Below are 16217 nucleotides of genomic sequence, written 5' to 3'. Positions count from 1 at the left end.
ATTTAGTGTCTGTTGAAGAATTTTAAGTCTAGAAATTGAATTTTCATTTTCAAGCCAATAATTGTGGGGGACACAAGTGAAATACATAATTTGCGTCACTGACAAAACTACAAAAATAGAAAATATCACAAGGCTCTTGTGGTGAATGTTGGGAATCAATGCATTCCTTAAATGCACAAATGGCGGCTCACACTATATGTATAAATCATGCTCTCCTATCTTTGCCATCAAGCATCCATCGTTACTTATTTATTTTTCCTATTTGGGAAGTAAAGAGTGAGAGTGGCGGGCCGAGAAGAGTTGTTTGGTTCACAAGGTTTTATCTTCTGGTTCAGCGACGGGACCTGGCGGCCTGGACTTCCCCCAGCGCCGCTACCATCATCTTCATCATCAACATCATCGTCAGGAGCACTCAAATCCCTCCGCTACGAAGACAGCTGCATCGTTCACATAACCTCGCTTGCCCCCTCCCAGTGCTCCGCCACTGCCGCCCCCGGCTAATGATAGCAGTCCCCTTTCGCAAGGCTTTTTTTTTTTTCCACACAAACTCACAACAAGAAACGATGTGGGCACACAACACACGACCCCTCTCGCGCTTTCTCCTCCCCTTCATTTATTTTTCTCATATCACTCAATTCCTTCCCTCAAAAATCCCCCTTGCCTTCTGACCCAAAGAAGGCCTGAGAATGCTAGACAACCCCCACCCACCCTCAACACACACACACACACACACACACACACACACACACACACATGACGCACACTTAAGCGCCCCTCCGATTCCATACTGTTTTCTCTCACTGTGTTCACCCCTCACTGCAAGTGACCTGCATCACAGCTGTGTGTGGGAACTTGCATGGTGGAGTGTGTGAACGCGTGTGTTTGCACATACCTGCACACGGTCACGATGCATGTGTGATTACTGTTGTTGGTAAGGCGCTTGTTTTGCCCATTGCTCTGCCGTCCCACCCACAGTTGCTCAACTTCTCCATCCTGTCACACACCCACCCAAAAATACGCCTAAAACCGAACCGTGCAAAAACCAAAGCGACACATCCCACGGGAAATAATGTAAATCTGAATAATCGGTTAAAGACAGCCCAAAATATTCACAAAAAATATGAATACAATCTGGATAATTAAAAAAAAAAATCTATATTGGAGCTATTTCTAGATATTGTGCAAGAACAGTTCTCCAAACGGCAAGGAATGCTTTTATGCACAACTCCGACAAAAACAAGTCGGCAACACTCTGACAAGTTGGGGCAACATCGGCGAATCATCCTTTCAAAAGTCAGGCTTTTCAAATAAAAGCATTTAGGATTAACACGCATCCATTCCGGGGAATGTGTTGTTTTGGAGTGGATATATGAAATTTAGATGACGATCATCAATGAAGACCCAATTGCCGAAAAACGTGCGGTTCCAGTCAATTATATAAAGTATTTAAATAGTGTGTCTGTGTGTGTGTGTGTGCGTGTGGCGGCGGGAGAGCTGGCTTCTGTGACTCCTACTGTGCATTATATCAAATAAACAACGTATTACATGTGTACTTAACCAAGAGGAGCTGCTGAGCGCCGAGAGCTAATCCCTGTTATCGTTTCAAGCATTTCTCCCTTGATTAGGGGAGAGGAGCCCGAGATGGTTGAGGAAGGCAAGTGAGGAGGCGGCAAAGAGAGAGCGAGAAAAAAAAAAAAAAGCATTTGTGTTAACTTCCCACATACTATCCCTTCTCACTCTCGTTTGGCGCACTCGCTAGCCTCTCTTTGCCTTCTTCTCATTCTTCTCCCTGTGGATTTTGCACTGCTCTTCCTTGTTTTTCGACCACCTCTCAGAAGTGGGTCATCGACGGGCAGCGTTTTGAAGAACATGGGAGAAGAAGGAGGGGAGAAGAAAAAAGCATGTTCTTTCTATGAGAACAATCTGAGACTTCTTTAACAAGTAGCCCGCTTATCAAATTAAGCTGTCAAAAGCACATTAATAACAAGAAGCTCAATTCCCTTCACAGACAGAGGGGATGTGAGGGGGGGGGGGTGCATTGGAAAGAAAGAATGATCTCTCTCTGGCTGGCTGTGTAAAAAAAAATAAAAAAACAACAAAAAAAACACCAAGGGCACTAATGATTTTCACAGATTCTCGCCTCGCTCAGTCTGTATATTTCTTTTTCTCAGGCCAACTTTTGATATGATTATTGGCCATCAATTTTTTTTTTAGGGGGGGGCAGTTGAAGAGTACGGCACATTTAAAGGGCAGATAGCAAAACAATAACCCCGCATTGACTTGGAAGAGTTATTTAGCCGTTTTATCACTCCAAACGTGAGGCGACGAGAGAAAGTTAACACACTTGACACTGCTCACATGACATATGCCTGAGATGCAGAAACAAAATTAACACTTTGGCATGCAGATGGCAGGGAGGAGAGAAAACCACCCTGTGACCTCGCATGCCGAGTCCAAGTATCATACTTCAGGCAGTGCTCTCTGGTCTAATAAATGTCTCAAATATAAATACATAAATAAATGAATAGAGAGGAAAAAGAAACTTGTGGTAAGTGTACTTAACACTGCTCAATCCAATTGCTCACATCTGGGTGTATTGCTAACCAAAACAGCAGCACCAAACAGTGAAGAAACTGAACTTCCTCAATTCTACACAAAAGTAGTAGTGCATTTTAAAAATATATTATTTTAATCTAGCGTCATTATTGACAGTGATTTTTTTTTGTTTGCTTTTGTGTTGCCGCAACATCCTTGTAGATCGTGTCCCTAATTTCAACACCAGCAATTTTTTTCTTCCCTTGTCAGATTTTCTCACACCCTCATCCTGTTTGCGCGGCTCCCAAGGGGGCCGTTTGTAGCGAGCCGGCCAGCGGCGGATGGATGCGGCCGGCGAGAAGGCCCTGGGAGCCAAGCCGGGAGCAGTGACAGGTATCTCCCACACTTGCTCGGCTATTTTTAACAGTCAGGCCAGCGGAGGGCCAAAAATAAGTCAAGGGGCCATTTTTATCCCACACCATCCTGGCGACGCCCCTTTTGGCTTACTCACACCAGCACGCACCGTGCCAAAAAGTTAACTAGCAAAGGAGGGAAAAAATCTCACTAAACAATGGAAGTGTCACTCTATAGCGCACATGCACGCACACACAAGCGGCAGACAAAAGTCAATATCAAGGCTGAGCTATTTCTGTAGAGTGCACTATTTAGGAAGTATGGGCCGGGTGCCAGCATTCTCCTCTATCGTCTGGGCGCTATACAAGCCTCACCTCTTTCCTCTCTCACCCACTCCTCACCCTTTTTCCACCCGACCCTCTCTCCATTGTCAGCCTTCTCCTACAAGGCTATTTGTTTTTCCACCGAGTGGAAGCGCAACGCCAGGTGAAAGCATCTCAAAGCCATTCAAAAGAGAGAGAGAGAGGGAGAGGGAGGGAGGGAGAGCGGGCCCCCACTCTGGCCAGCTTGAAGTAAGGCGCGGGGCTGGAGTTTCAAACAAAGTGCCTCCCTCATTCATTATACATGCTCCTCCACTGAAAATCTTCTTCCGCAATACCATCTCTTCTCCTTTCTCTCCATTCACCCCCCAACCCTCCACCGGACGACGCATCCATAAAGTATGAATGAAATTAATGACATCATGAGCTGCACTTTTTTTTTTAGGGGGGGGGGGTAGGCTTCACAGAGCTACTGTACACGAGCCAGAGCAAGGCTGCTGTACTGTAAAGTTTCACTTTCTGGAGGGCCAAGCGAGCAAGCTGGCCTCCAGTCTGGGAACGGCCCAGATGACGGCGGAAAGGAACACGAGTGTGGACTTTGGCAAGTTGAAGCCTCTTGTTCGAGACGGGGAGCGCCGATTCTCAGAAATGCCAAAAGAGTTGAAACGTTCGTGAATTAGCGCCGTAATATTGTCCGTCGCAGCGGGAGGAGATTTACAGATTGCTTTTTTTTTTTTTTATATTTGGGAGACAGTGGCAACAAAAAGGCTCAAAAGTCGAAATATTTTCCCCTCTTGGATTCATGTGTCAACACAAGATGGTCTAAAAATACTGGATAGCGGTGGCGCAGAGGAGACGCTTCGGATGGATGCGTGCTCGCGCACAGAGCCACCTCTGTGCGTCTCGCCGGACTACCGGATGATTCCGCTACGTCGCAGGCGTGACAAAGATAAATCACAGAAACACTTTTCCAGCCTTTTCTTCTATTTCGATGGCGAGTCGAGTCCGCGTTAAAGCGTTGCCACAGGTGGGCCCCTTGTGACATCATCATGGCTTCACGCATGGACAAACTAGAGCTCCACACAATTCATGCATGTCATATCTAAACAGATAAACACACCTGTGGTGGTCCAAGATAACCAAAATGTTTCTTAGAAAGATGTTTCTTCACTAGTTTGTTCGCTCATTTAAAAAAAAATCAAAATACCGAGCCTGTTCAATATTTAGAGCGAAATGTACAAACTCGTGTAAATGTTTCCTTTGTCTTATCATGCACAGTCCAACAACTCCCTCCTCTCTCTTTCTCCCTATCCAAATATTTCAAGGAGCCGACCGGCCGGCCGGCCTCCAGCATGGTGAGAGGTGTTTCGGGTGTCTCTTTAGGTGGGCTACTGCTGACGATACCATTGTGTGGTCAGCCCGCGGCTGCCTGCGGACCACCCAGCAGGCTGCCGCCGCCGCCGCCATCGTGACCGACAGGCCAGGCAGGAAACAGGAAACAGGAAGGAGGAGGCAGGACGTCCTGTTCAACCAGATCGCCGCGTTCACTACGACATCACTCTGGCGTCATTTTAGTTCAAAAACAGAGTGGTGTGATTAACCGAGGTATGTTTTGATTTTTTTTTCCTCCCCTACCTCAATCTTTCTCATTTTCCTTTCCAACTTCTTTTTCAGATGCGAATAGAGACGACGGGGCTTTATCATTTTCAATACACACCAGCAAAAAATCTCGAGACGAAAAATAAAAAAAAACAAAGACAAAGACATAAACATTTCCTATGTGCAAACAGAGACAACAAACGCACAAAGGCAGCAAACACAAAGCAGCCGCAAACAAAAATCAACTTTAGAGAGAAAATATTCTAAAGTGTGTTTTACAATACAATTAAACATCAAAGGCTGATATATTCCGCTGTGATCTTTAACACCCTAGTGAACAAGCCCCCCCACTCTCGCCCCCCACAAACACACAGACAGAACGCTGCTGAGCACCAGCGCTAATTACTCGACAGAGAGACTTGGCATCATTATGTAAAAAAAAAAAAAAAAAAAAAGGACCATTTTTAAATGTACGCATTCACCCTAAACGACACAAGAGTGCTATTTCTGTTATAAAGTTTGAAACGACAGTGCAGCCAGTTTGAAGAAAAACTGAGGTCAAGTCTCTGATTTCATTAGTCCCAATAATAATTTCATTATGGGTATAAAAGCAAAAAAAAAAAAAAAAAAAAAAAGCGGGCCGGCCTTGTGTAACAAACTACATAACAAGCCCTTTAGTTAGTCAGAAACTTTTCATCTGCTTCAAAACAGCCGGTGGCAAATTGTTGTTGGTCAAAACTATCTTAAGAATGAACTTTGTTGTATCATTTTGAGCTTGTGATTTTATTGGCGCTCAACCTGTTCCTCATGATTTGATTCACTTGACTCCTCTCTCACCTTCTCCTTTCAGCCAAAGGGGAATGAAGTCCAATTACTGTACTTTGATATCTCCCGCCACATCTTGCTAACCTGCAGTTTGCAAATGAGCATTCTGCTGATGGTTAACTGAGCAAACGCTGCAAAAGCCCTTCCAAAATATTTGAAGCACCGTCGGAGGACTTTGAGAAGGGGGGGTACTTTAAAGCCACGCAAAGGGGGGGTGATGAATTATTTGCTTAAACATGAGCGCCTCTGATGTTTCTATGAAGCTAAATGTTTTCATAGATCTGCTTTTCCATGAGGAGCCAAATGTGAAATGTGCTTTTTTTTCCCCCGTGGTACCCTTAGCATATTTTCTGCGACATTTAAAAAATAATTAAAGAATCACTAATTTAGCCCGCTAAGGAAAAAATGAATATCACCTATGCTCAAGTCTTACACACACACGCGTGGACACACACAAAGTTCTTCCTTTAAGTAAAGCCTCACTGAGCCCCAAGTGTACAGCAAAGTGCCCTGACAATCGGCTCAATGCCCCGGCCAATCACAGGGCCACGTGACCCTCTAATCCCTCTCTGAGAGGGGCAAGTGCGTGTTGTCATTGTTGGTTTTGTGAATCAGTGCCCAAAATCCCACATGATTTGGCCGCAGGGAGAAAAGAGGGTGGACAAGAAGTAGTCAAGACAGTGTTGGGGTGTTTGAGCGTTAAGGGGACAGGGCATGCTTTTTGTCTGTGCATGTGTGTGTGTGTGCGTGTGTGCTTGCACGGGGTCCTTCAGATTACAGTGCTTGGCTGACAGAGTCCTCAGTGTGTAATCGTGGGTCCACATGCGAGCACTCACCTTCCTCTGAGCGGATTAAGCCAAGTCCCAAGAGAGCAACAGGCCAGACAGGACAACTTCATTGACCGTGGCCACGGGAGAAGGGGTGGGGGGGCAATGAGACTAACTAATATTTGGCTAACACTAAAACTATTTTCACTGTTAAAGTAAAACAAACAAAGGGAAAAAAACTTTGAGAAAGATTGAAATGGATCAATTACGTTTTTTAAATCCAATTTAGAGGCTGATGTGCTGTTGGAGATGGAGGAAAAAAAATAAATTCATACTTTAAAATTAATTGTTGCGTTTTAAAAAATATGTTGTTGACTCCAGCTTTCATCAACTACAAAGGGTCATTGGAACAAAGGGTGTTTTTCCTGTTTTAATCCAGTGTGTGTGCATAATAACCGCGAGAGTGAATGCAATAAGGAAGTTCTACGGCTGCTTTATAATTAAACATCTGCTTCGGGAATTTTAAAATATAACTGTGGTTATTTGGAAAAAAACATATATACAAATTAATTTCGAATGTGTCAGCCATTCAAAGTTTGTGGGTCGATTAAGGTAATTTTGTTAAGACTCAGATTTGTATGAGACGACGCCAAACTACAAATAAAAGAAACTGAATACAAGTTCTTTTTTTTTTTTAAATGATACATTTTATACAGCCTAAAAGGGCCATCATTGTCATCACTTTGGTATAATTGACCTCTTCTCTATTAATATTTATCCATGCAATATGATATTTTTAAATTTGATCAGGACTGTTAGTTTAATTGTAAAAACTACAGTATATATATTTTTTTTATTAAAAATTAGTGCACCACTATGTTTAAACAGGTCCAACTAGATAGAAGCTTGCTTCCAGTGTCTTTGGTCAATATTCCACTTCAACTTTTAGATTTAATTACAATTTGATTCAGTGCCCTTCAAGAGAGGGTCCGTTTATTCCCACATAAAGTCAAGTTAAGAATTAAATGTCTTACCGATATGAGTTATGTTAGCTTTATTCTTTATTTATTATTAAGTCCAATAAAGTCCATTTGGTTGACTTTAACGTTGATGTGTGCGCCTGCATGTGGACACGATGAGCCTAACTCTCCAAATAGACCATAAATAACGATTTAATGACTTGACACCGTCTTCAACTGTAACTTTGTTGAGAGGTGCGCGCATCACAAGAGTGGGTAATGGAGAAAAAAAAGCGACGGAAAAATAAATTTAGTGACACCCAACTATCCAAAGCGACGCACGCGCGCTCGCTTGTACTTACTTTAAGAAGCCAGAAAACGCATCCGTGTGGTAGTGTCAATGTGGAAGAAGGTTGCCAACAGCGACGATCAGGTCCGCCGGTGGTCGGGCTCCGGCTCCGGACGGCACAGCACTGACAGGACGCGAGACAGCCGCTCGGTTGAAGAGGACGAACTCGGGGGGGCCGATCGAGCGCGCACTTAAAATCCAGGAGCGCAACTTAACAGAGGACGCCGCTGGGAGGGGAAAAAGTCATCTACAGTACACGCTGGGAGTCTCGACAATGTCACGGAGAACTAAGAGCGCCTTCTCTCTCTCTCTCTCTTTCACTTGCTCCCTCCCTCTCTCTCTCTCGCTCTAATCGCTCAGTGAGCGTGTGCGCAGACAGGGGCGCGTATGCAGCAGGGGTGTCCGTCGGTACCGCGAGGCCCGGTGGATCGGTGCCGGTGTATAGTGGAGCGTCTGCTTTGCTTTAGGGTGGGCTTGCTTGATGGTCTTGTTTCTTTCTTCTCCTTCGCACTAGTCGTGACAGAGTCTTTCCATAAAGGCTCTCTTCTATTTCCTCTTAACGCGTGGCTTCTTCTCTTTTTTTTTTTTTTTTTGAGTACTGAGAAAAGGGGGCGGGATCACATTTGCCCGGAACAGGACTTTTATGAAAGAGGCACGTCTGCTCTAATGGTTTGTTATAGTCAGTACTGCTCTAATAATAGCTTGAGCGCTCAAAACAAATAAACAGTAATGTACTAATATGCCAAAAAGTGGATTCAAAAAAGTAATTGAATCATTTTTATGCCATTGAATTAAAATTGGAATTCATTTAAGGAACTTTTCAATTTTGTGGAGCACTTTTTTAGTTTTTTTGTTTTTTTCAGGCAACCTGAAGCAAAAGTTTTATTAAAACATCCCTTTATATTTCTTTCTGTTTGCAAAGTACTGTACTGGCGTAAACTACCTCTCTAGACGCGAGTGACACACTGGACCCGTTTCGTAAAACACAAAGCTCAATGGTGACAAGTGGTTAGATTTAATTGAGCGTCTCACGATGAGTTGATCGCATGGATCGATAAAAACAGATGTTTGTAGTCAATAAAAAGTACTTTTCATAGAAAATGACTTGTGGCCTCGTAAAGCCTGTATACTATGTGCCTTCTGCAGATTTGGTGCAATGTGAATCTCTGAACACCCCCCCCCCCCCCTTTCCGGTGGTCCCCGTCAAAAAAGTTCCACCTCCCGCATGGCGCCAATCATTGTGGAAGAAGGCGCTATCTTCAGATGATAAGGCCTGACGCAGACAGTAAGCATGGGGAATTAGCAAGCCCTTATCCATCCAACCCAATGATTTCAAAACATCCACTCCACTGCCGTGACGATAACAATTAAAGCAGCAAGTTTGCCACTTCAGATAAACGCCAGACAGGCATCGCCATGTCTTTATGTGCAAAGATGAATCGCAGATAGGCCTTGTAATAATCCTGCTCTATTATTTCAACATTATATGGGAAGATTTTGCAAGCCTTAGCGCTTGTTTGGTTTGTACTCAACCCATGTGTACAAAATCAGGAAAACAAGTTTTACTTGAAAATAAAGAGATTTAAAAATGACATCAATGCGACTGCTTTAATATAAGGAGTAGGGCATCTTATTGCCATGGCAACCTATCATAATGATTGTTTTAAAGAATATGTGCTATGCTTTTTAGCATGGCTTGAAAGCAAGTTCTGAACATTTTCCGACGACTGATACTCAAGTCACTTTAAAATGGTTACTTGTTTTGGTTCTATCTGCTCAGTGCAAGGGCAGAGCTATTATGGTGGCATACGGGCCATGGGTCACCCAATAACCCTGAAAATAAAATAATCAACTTCTCATCTTCAATAAAAAAAAAAATTGCTTGAGTTACAAAACACCACATTATTCAAGTTAGTATTACATCTATCAACTCACAACAAAGCTAATGTAAATAGCCAAAAAAAGCCCCCACTTATGGAGCTATCATTGGTCGAAAATGGTACAGGCACATCAAGGCTGCCAGTACTTGACATCAAAGTCTGCATTTACGCGACCTCTCGACCGGACCAAAAAAAGCCTTTAATACCTCACAAAAGCAAACGTCATCATTCCTAAGCTCTTTCTTTTCAAAGGTTCTTTGGTCACGAGTGATGCAATAAATCCAACAATGAGCAAAACAATCAAACTTACCTTTGTGGCTGACGTGTTTCTTTCCACACTGAAGGATTGTAGCTATCCATTTAAAAAAAAACGTTTTTTTTATATGTCGCCTTTGGAGAGAAAAGTTTGGATACCCCTGCTCTATGATGCTAATACCGAAATGTACTAAGAGCTCCCTCTATGTCCCTCATTGCGTAAGTTGACACCAAGACAAGCACCTTTCAAGTTCACCGGTGAAGCGTAAGCTTTGTGCTGCATTCACCCGATTGCTGCCTATCAAATCAGTTGATAAATAAATCAAGCCGTCTAATCTGCTTGACGGGTGACCATTACGTTTTTTTGTAATGCAACCTTGCTGGTGTCTGATGCCACCTTCACAACATCACCTGACCTTTTAATCTTTAATAGCATTTCCTCTGCCCTCCCCGGACTTCGGATGATACTGGTCAACACACTTTTTAATCAGAGATGGCCTTTTGCTTAAATGTATTTTTAACACTGATTAAAATCTTTTTTACTTTCATCCCTGATTTAAGTAAAAATGTGTTGAGCGGTATAATCACGAATGCAAGACCCGATGGATTGCTTTGCAGCAGCTATCCATCCGGTCACTTATTGATGTGTGTGCTTACAACATACCACGTTCAATGTTCCTTCATGTACCGCCGTCTCGTCGCTTTCTTAGTCATTCATCTGAGAGCTCCTCTCAGTGTTCACAAGGCTTGAGTTCGTCTTTGGTTGGCACCTGCAAAGGAGGCAGAGGCGGAGGAGGGGGAGTGAGAACCTGTCACTGACATGGTAATTGTTTGCATAGAAGTGTGCAGGAACAACATCATTGACGTAAATGTGACTGTTTTGTTTCTGTGCGACACACTTTCAAATATTCTGTGTGCGTGTTTTTGTACATCCATAAGTGGATGAGAGTCTGAGGCCAACAGTGATAGAGAGGAAGATAAATCATTTAAAACCCAAAAATGAGACCAACTGGATGAGATGATGTGGTTGCAAAAGTATGCACACCCTCTTGGAACAGGGCTGTGTTCAGAATCAGATTCGAGCTTATGCAAAATGGGAGTAGACTTACCCCCAAATAAATTTTCTGAACATTTTTCTCTGCTTTTGTCAAAGGTTATATCGGTCTTAATTAATATGACAAGACAGTAAGACCTTTTTTATACTCCTTTGACAAGAATGTAAAAAAATTAAAGACACTTAAATAAAGTTGTTTTGACAGTTTTAAGTCCAAAAATTGTCTGAGCAGACGATTAAAGTTTGACGATGGCAACAGTTTGACGTTTACCGATTAGATCATCCATCCATCCATTATCTAAACCGCTTTCATGGAAACCTTTCCGATAAATCTGTTTTTAAATGCCGAAAAATAATCAGTGGTATTATTTATTTTGGAGTGTGCAATGAGCGAGAGCTGTAGCATATTTGACTGCCCGAGTGCTTAGTCAAGTCAAAACATTGTTGAATGAAAACATTAAAAACAGACTCGGACTACTTCATGGAGCGCATAATATGATTGAGATATGCGTACTGCATAGTTGCGTGCGAACAAATCAACTTCACTGTAGATTGAATAAATATACTTTGCGCCATTTCTGTCATTCTCAGCCAAAGCGATTTATCCTAAATGGAAAGTAATTACAGTATAAGTTTGCCTTCCGAAACACTTCCTGTCCAACTCAATACATATCTGAGCTCTTGATCACAGACTGCATGAATGTGATCCTAAGCTCATTATTTTAGGCTGCCGCGTGTGCAAGTGTGTCTCAAAGTCAAATTAACTGTTTAGCCAAACAATGATGTTGATTGCAACGCTGTTTTTACACACCTAAGGCGTTTGGGCAAGTGGAATTTTGGCATTCACCGTAAAGGTATAGTGTTTTGGGAGGAGGCGCCAACACGAGTGGACCAAACGCACACGTGTGGTTTACAGATAGCGATCTCGCTCGGATTGTTAGTTAAGCCTCTCCTGGCAGCTACTTCACAGCATGTGTCACACGCACAGAGAAAAGCTCGCCTCGAAAAATAAAATGTGTGTTTCTGTAAAAGAGGTGGAAAGAGAGGAATGTCTGGTCCCAAGCAAACGATATCAACACAAACGCATTTCCAGGGCGATGCGGGAACACACAGCACAGGCTCGCCGCAATCTGTTGTGGCTCCGGCTCACGTGAAAACACAAGCTGCCACTCACTGGAGAAGATGTTGTCAGGCAAACGCTGCTCCGGAGAATTAGCCGGCTATTACAAAACACTCAGTCGTTGTTATGTGTCACATACATCTGAAAGATGCTTATCAAGTATTTACAGCTTTCCATCATTCTGTCTGTGCTCACTCCCAATTGGGGCAAGTTTGATGTCGACTCTAGCCAGATCTGAACTTGGTTTATTCAGAAGTGGGTAAAGAAGCTTCCATTAAGTGCTAAATACCAAATTCTCCAGACTATACATCGCTCTGGAATATAAGTCGCACAAGCCATAAAGAAGAAAAAGATATATCGCACTGGAGTATAAGTCTGACACACTGTACCATCACAGTTATAATTAACTTTGTTTTTACATCACATTCTACATAGTGGCATATAACCTAGCAGATTGACCTTTGTTCTTGGTGTTAGTCATTCAAAGTATTTTATTAAGTATAATTTGGCTCCTCTTATTAATCAGATTTGTAATGAAAGTCAGGGCAATATCATAAGTAATTAGAGATGGAGGGAATTTTACCAGTGTGCACCATAATTAGGAGAGCAAAGGTGACAAAAATCACTTAATTAAGTCATGTAGCCTCATATTACAGAAGAAAAAAATTGTTCATAAAATAGAATATCAGTTTCAAGGGGTATTTTTTTCACTGTGTTCACAATTACGCATTTATGACAAAAAAAATCAAATGATGGGAAAGAACAGGAAAACATTCTTCTATCTTGCCATTTAATTTATTTTGTATTTTTGCAGTTGGTATTTTAAAGTCAATCTGAATTTTAAGACCAAAACTTCAAGCAAATAGCTTTGCTAAAATTTAAGGATATGATATGCAATCTTATATATTTTTGTAGAGACCAGAACGCTGCCTTGGACTTCGTCACCTGCAGAATCCCGATACAACCGTTACCATCGCGACTCCTTAACTGAGAGCAGTGTCAAACGTGAGACAGCGGAGGCCATTTTGCATGTGCCGTGTTTAACCAACAGTGTTCTAACTGTACACCTTTTATGCATAATGGATGAGGCACAAGCCGAACAACAAGCTCTGCCTTTGTTCCTCCCGATGCTCCTGTTACATCACAGGAAAAGCCCCACGGTCCCGTGACCGAGCTGCACCACGACGCCACTGGGCCGGCTGGCAGGCAACTCGGAGTTGCTGATTTGACACTTTTTAAAGCTTGCTAGACTTGGAGCAAAATATTCCAAAACATTGCTCGGTGTTGTCCAGGGAAGTTCTACATCATATTTAATTTTTATAATTTAATTGCGCGTTTTTCAAAGGTGACGTTGCCGTGCACTGCTACTTAGCGCCCTCTTTTGACGAGCTATTTTTTTGTGCATACTTCATCCAATATCGCGTATTCGTCGTGGTTAATGGGTTTTAACAACTGGGGTATTTTAATGGTGCCACAAATCTCAGTTCCGAGTGTTTCCACTCACGATAGTCGTAGTAACGGCTACTCCTGCAGCAGCTACTCCTGCAGCTGTTGACCTTGACAATTAAAGATCACTCAGCATAGTGACGCTACTTCTTCCACATGCTCTACAAGCAGCTGATAGCATCTGACTGTGAAGAAGAAGAAAAAAAAAATACGATGCTTCTTAACGAGACTCCGACGCACGCCAGTCGAGCCTTCGCGACCGCGCGCCGGATCTCAGCAGATGAGCGGCTGCGTCTAAAGCTCTTTGTGCCTCCAGGATGGCCCCCCAACTCATTCTTATTCAGACATGATCAGAGGGGAGGCAGGCAACTGAGATTAGCTGCAGATCAAAAGAGCTGCCTCGCGCCAGCGCTCGTGTTTTGTAGATTTAGGCCGCCCCGGCGCGTTTGCCGTTGTATGGCGGCGTCGGAGCCTCATACTGATATTTTCTGGCCTCGACGGAGCTCAAGGGGGGTCGGCGGAAGGGGAGTTTCTGCGCAGGAGGTCGGACGACTGTTGGAAATGTTAAAAATATTCAAAAAAGATACGAGGGTAAAACAATGATACGATAGGCTCTTACGGCTTGACCGAAAAAAAAGACGCGCTCACTTCTTTCCATGCACAAAAAAAGTAACTGCTTCCATATGTGAGGGGAAAAAAAGAGCTCTTCAGTGATAATTTGTTTAAAAATGAAATGTGCTTTCGCCGGCAACACACTTGGAGTAACGACTAAACTACAGGCCTGCGCTCTGTCAGAGGCCTTAGCAAAATACTTGTCAACAACAGAAAATTACGGCTATACTGTATCAAAACCTTTCACGTTTATTTACACGAACCCGAGTCAGAACCTCAAGCAGCAGATACGGATTAAATAACATTCCACTTGACATCCGCAAGACTCACAGGCATGTCTTTGAGAAGATTGAAAAAAATGGTTGAATTCATGGACGTGACCATGGACGGGAGCTCAAGACAATCGCTTTCCGAGTCACATGACGAAGCAGAAATGAAGAGAAACGAGGAGGTGAGTTTCGGCAAATACTTAAACGCGGGAACCTCCCGACGGAGAGAGAAAACAAGATGTTTCCTCAACTCGGCTGCCCATCAAAGCGACGGAATTCAGAGGGTAGAAAAGCTAATACGGGAAGACTGAACAGTTACTGTAAACTGGCTCCAAGTTTCCGAGCTCTATGTGAGACGACGTTAACTCTTCCTGATTACCGAAGGACTGAGGCAAAACTTTCAGAATTTTGCTATTAATTCAACTGAAATGATGGAATCGTTTCCCCCAAAATAGTTGTAATATTTTAAACAAAGTATTTAACCACACGGCCTTTCGTTTGAGTCGGAGTGATTCTGAACGTTTCTAATTTCGCCTCCCAAAACAATTCGACAAGAATAAAAGCTGCTTCAAATAATTTTCTTTGGCTGCAAACTTCATCTCACACCAAACCCCGTGATGTGTATTCTTATTGAAGCGTGAATCTTCTCCATTTTTCAAACTAGCAGCATGTCGTAGCTCCGTTTCTCTCTCACCAGACTGCGTACGGAGATGTTCTAAGCAATTACCCTTAAATGTAGCACTAACCTAAACTGACTGTGAAGAATTAGAAAGGGAGAAATAACACTATATTAAGTTACACTTTCACGCCTTCGACCATTTGTCTTGCTTCGGAGGTATAAAAACCAGAGACGTTAAAAGTTTAAGACACTTTTCCAGGTGCTTTTTGTCACCTTTTCCGAAAGTGTTCAACAGAGACGATTGGCAACAGCTGGGACGCGACCACGCCTTTGTCGCCGGAGCGTCTCTAGTGTCATTGTGCTGTTCCAATGCAAGGAAAAAAAATGGCTGAATAAACAATAACGATCTTGTCGATGACAAAGCCCCGATTTACTAAAACGAGCAAAGACATCTATTCAAATCAAGCAAAACATTTTCGAATAAGAGGATGGAATAACAAAAAAATCTGTTTCGGAAGCCTCGATCCACTGTGAGGTCTCAATTTGATTTGGGAGGAATTTGGGAGACGACTTACCCGTGCCGTTTCTTTGCTTCACCAGGAAGTGATACCCTACAGCACCAGCTGAGGCTCAAACAAATTCAAATTCAAATAAAAAAAAATTGAGGGCAAAAGAGGACAAATGGAAAAACTACAAATGCCCACAAAGTGCCCAAAATAAATGCCCAGCATGTGATAAAGCCAGACCAGCTGGCTTTGAATAGAAACCCCGAATTTGGGTTGTGCGTTTGCCCCCGATGTCTCTCCGCATCTGAACTGAAATCAAGTATACGTCTTTCCAGACACCCAACCACTGTCCCGACTCGATCCACCTGCTCCTGTCAATCACACATTGGGTAAATTTAGCCTTTGGGGGGGATCAGTGACAGCCTTGACCCCCACGCACAAACCTCATGCATACTGTAGCCCGGATCTCTGACCTCGCAAGAATGCGGGCGTCGCCCGGGTGACAAACAGATGTCCCTCCCTCCTTTCACCTTCACATGTGCCTAACTTATATCAGACACCATTCTTTGCATTTGGTCATGTGACTTTGGGAAGAAAGTCCTATATGTCTTTCATTTGGAACTCAAGGTCTGGAGGAAAACTGGAGAAGCGAGCAGACAGCAATGTCATTTGATGTCTACCGGGAAATTTTTGAGCGCTTTATGCTTCCCGCTACTGACGAGGTTTTTGGAGACAATGATTTTATTTT

General features: G+C 43.1%; 1 protein-coding gene across 7 annotated transcripts in view; it reads right to left on the bottom strand.

Annotated features, from left to right (window-relative positions):
* Nucleotides 1-16217, bottom strand: part of mef2cb (myocyte enhancer factor 2cb) — a 144802-nt gene that overhangs the window by 41292 nt on the left and 87293 nt on the right. For 5 of the 7 annotated variants that reach the window (XM_088376071.1, XM_088376069.1, XM_088376070.1 and 2 more), the window contains exon 4: nucleotides 10508-10613. The gene's annotated coding sequence lies outside the window, so the exon portion shown is untranslated. Of the gene's footprint in view, nucleotides 1-7721; nucleotides 8279-10507; nucleotides 10614-15538; nucleotides 15781-16217 lie in introns of those variants that run through there. The other 2 variants (XM_088376066.1, XM_088376064.1) reach the window with 2 other exon arrangements.

Source organism: Syngnathus floridae, chromosome 5 (genome assembly GCF_059516105.1).
Source record: "Syngnathus floridae isolate MCC-2025c chromosome 5, RoL_Sflo_1.0, whole genome shotgun sequence".
NCBI classification, from domain to species: domain Eukaryota; kingdom Metazoa; phylum Chordata; class Actinopteri; order Syngnathiformes; family Syngnathidae; genus Syngnathus; species Syngnathus floridae.
The sequence above is the reverse complement of the archived record's forward strand: the minus strand, read 5'-3'. Positions and strand labels throughout refer to the sequence as shown.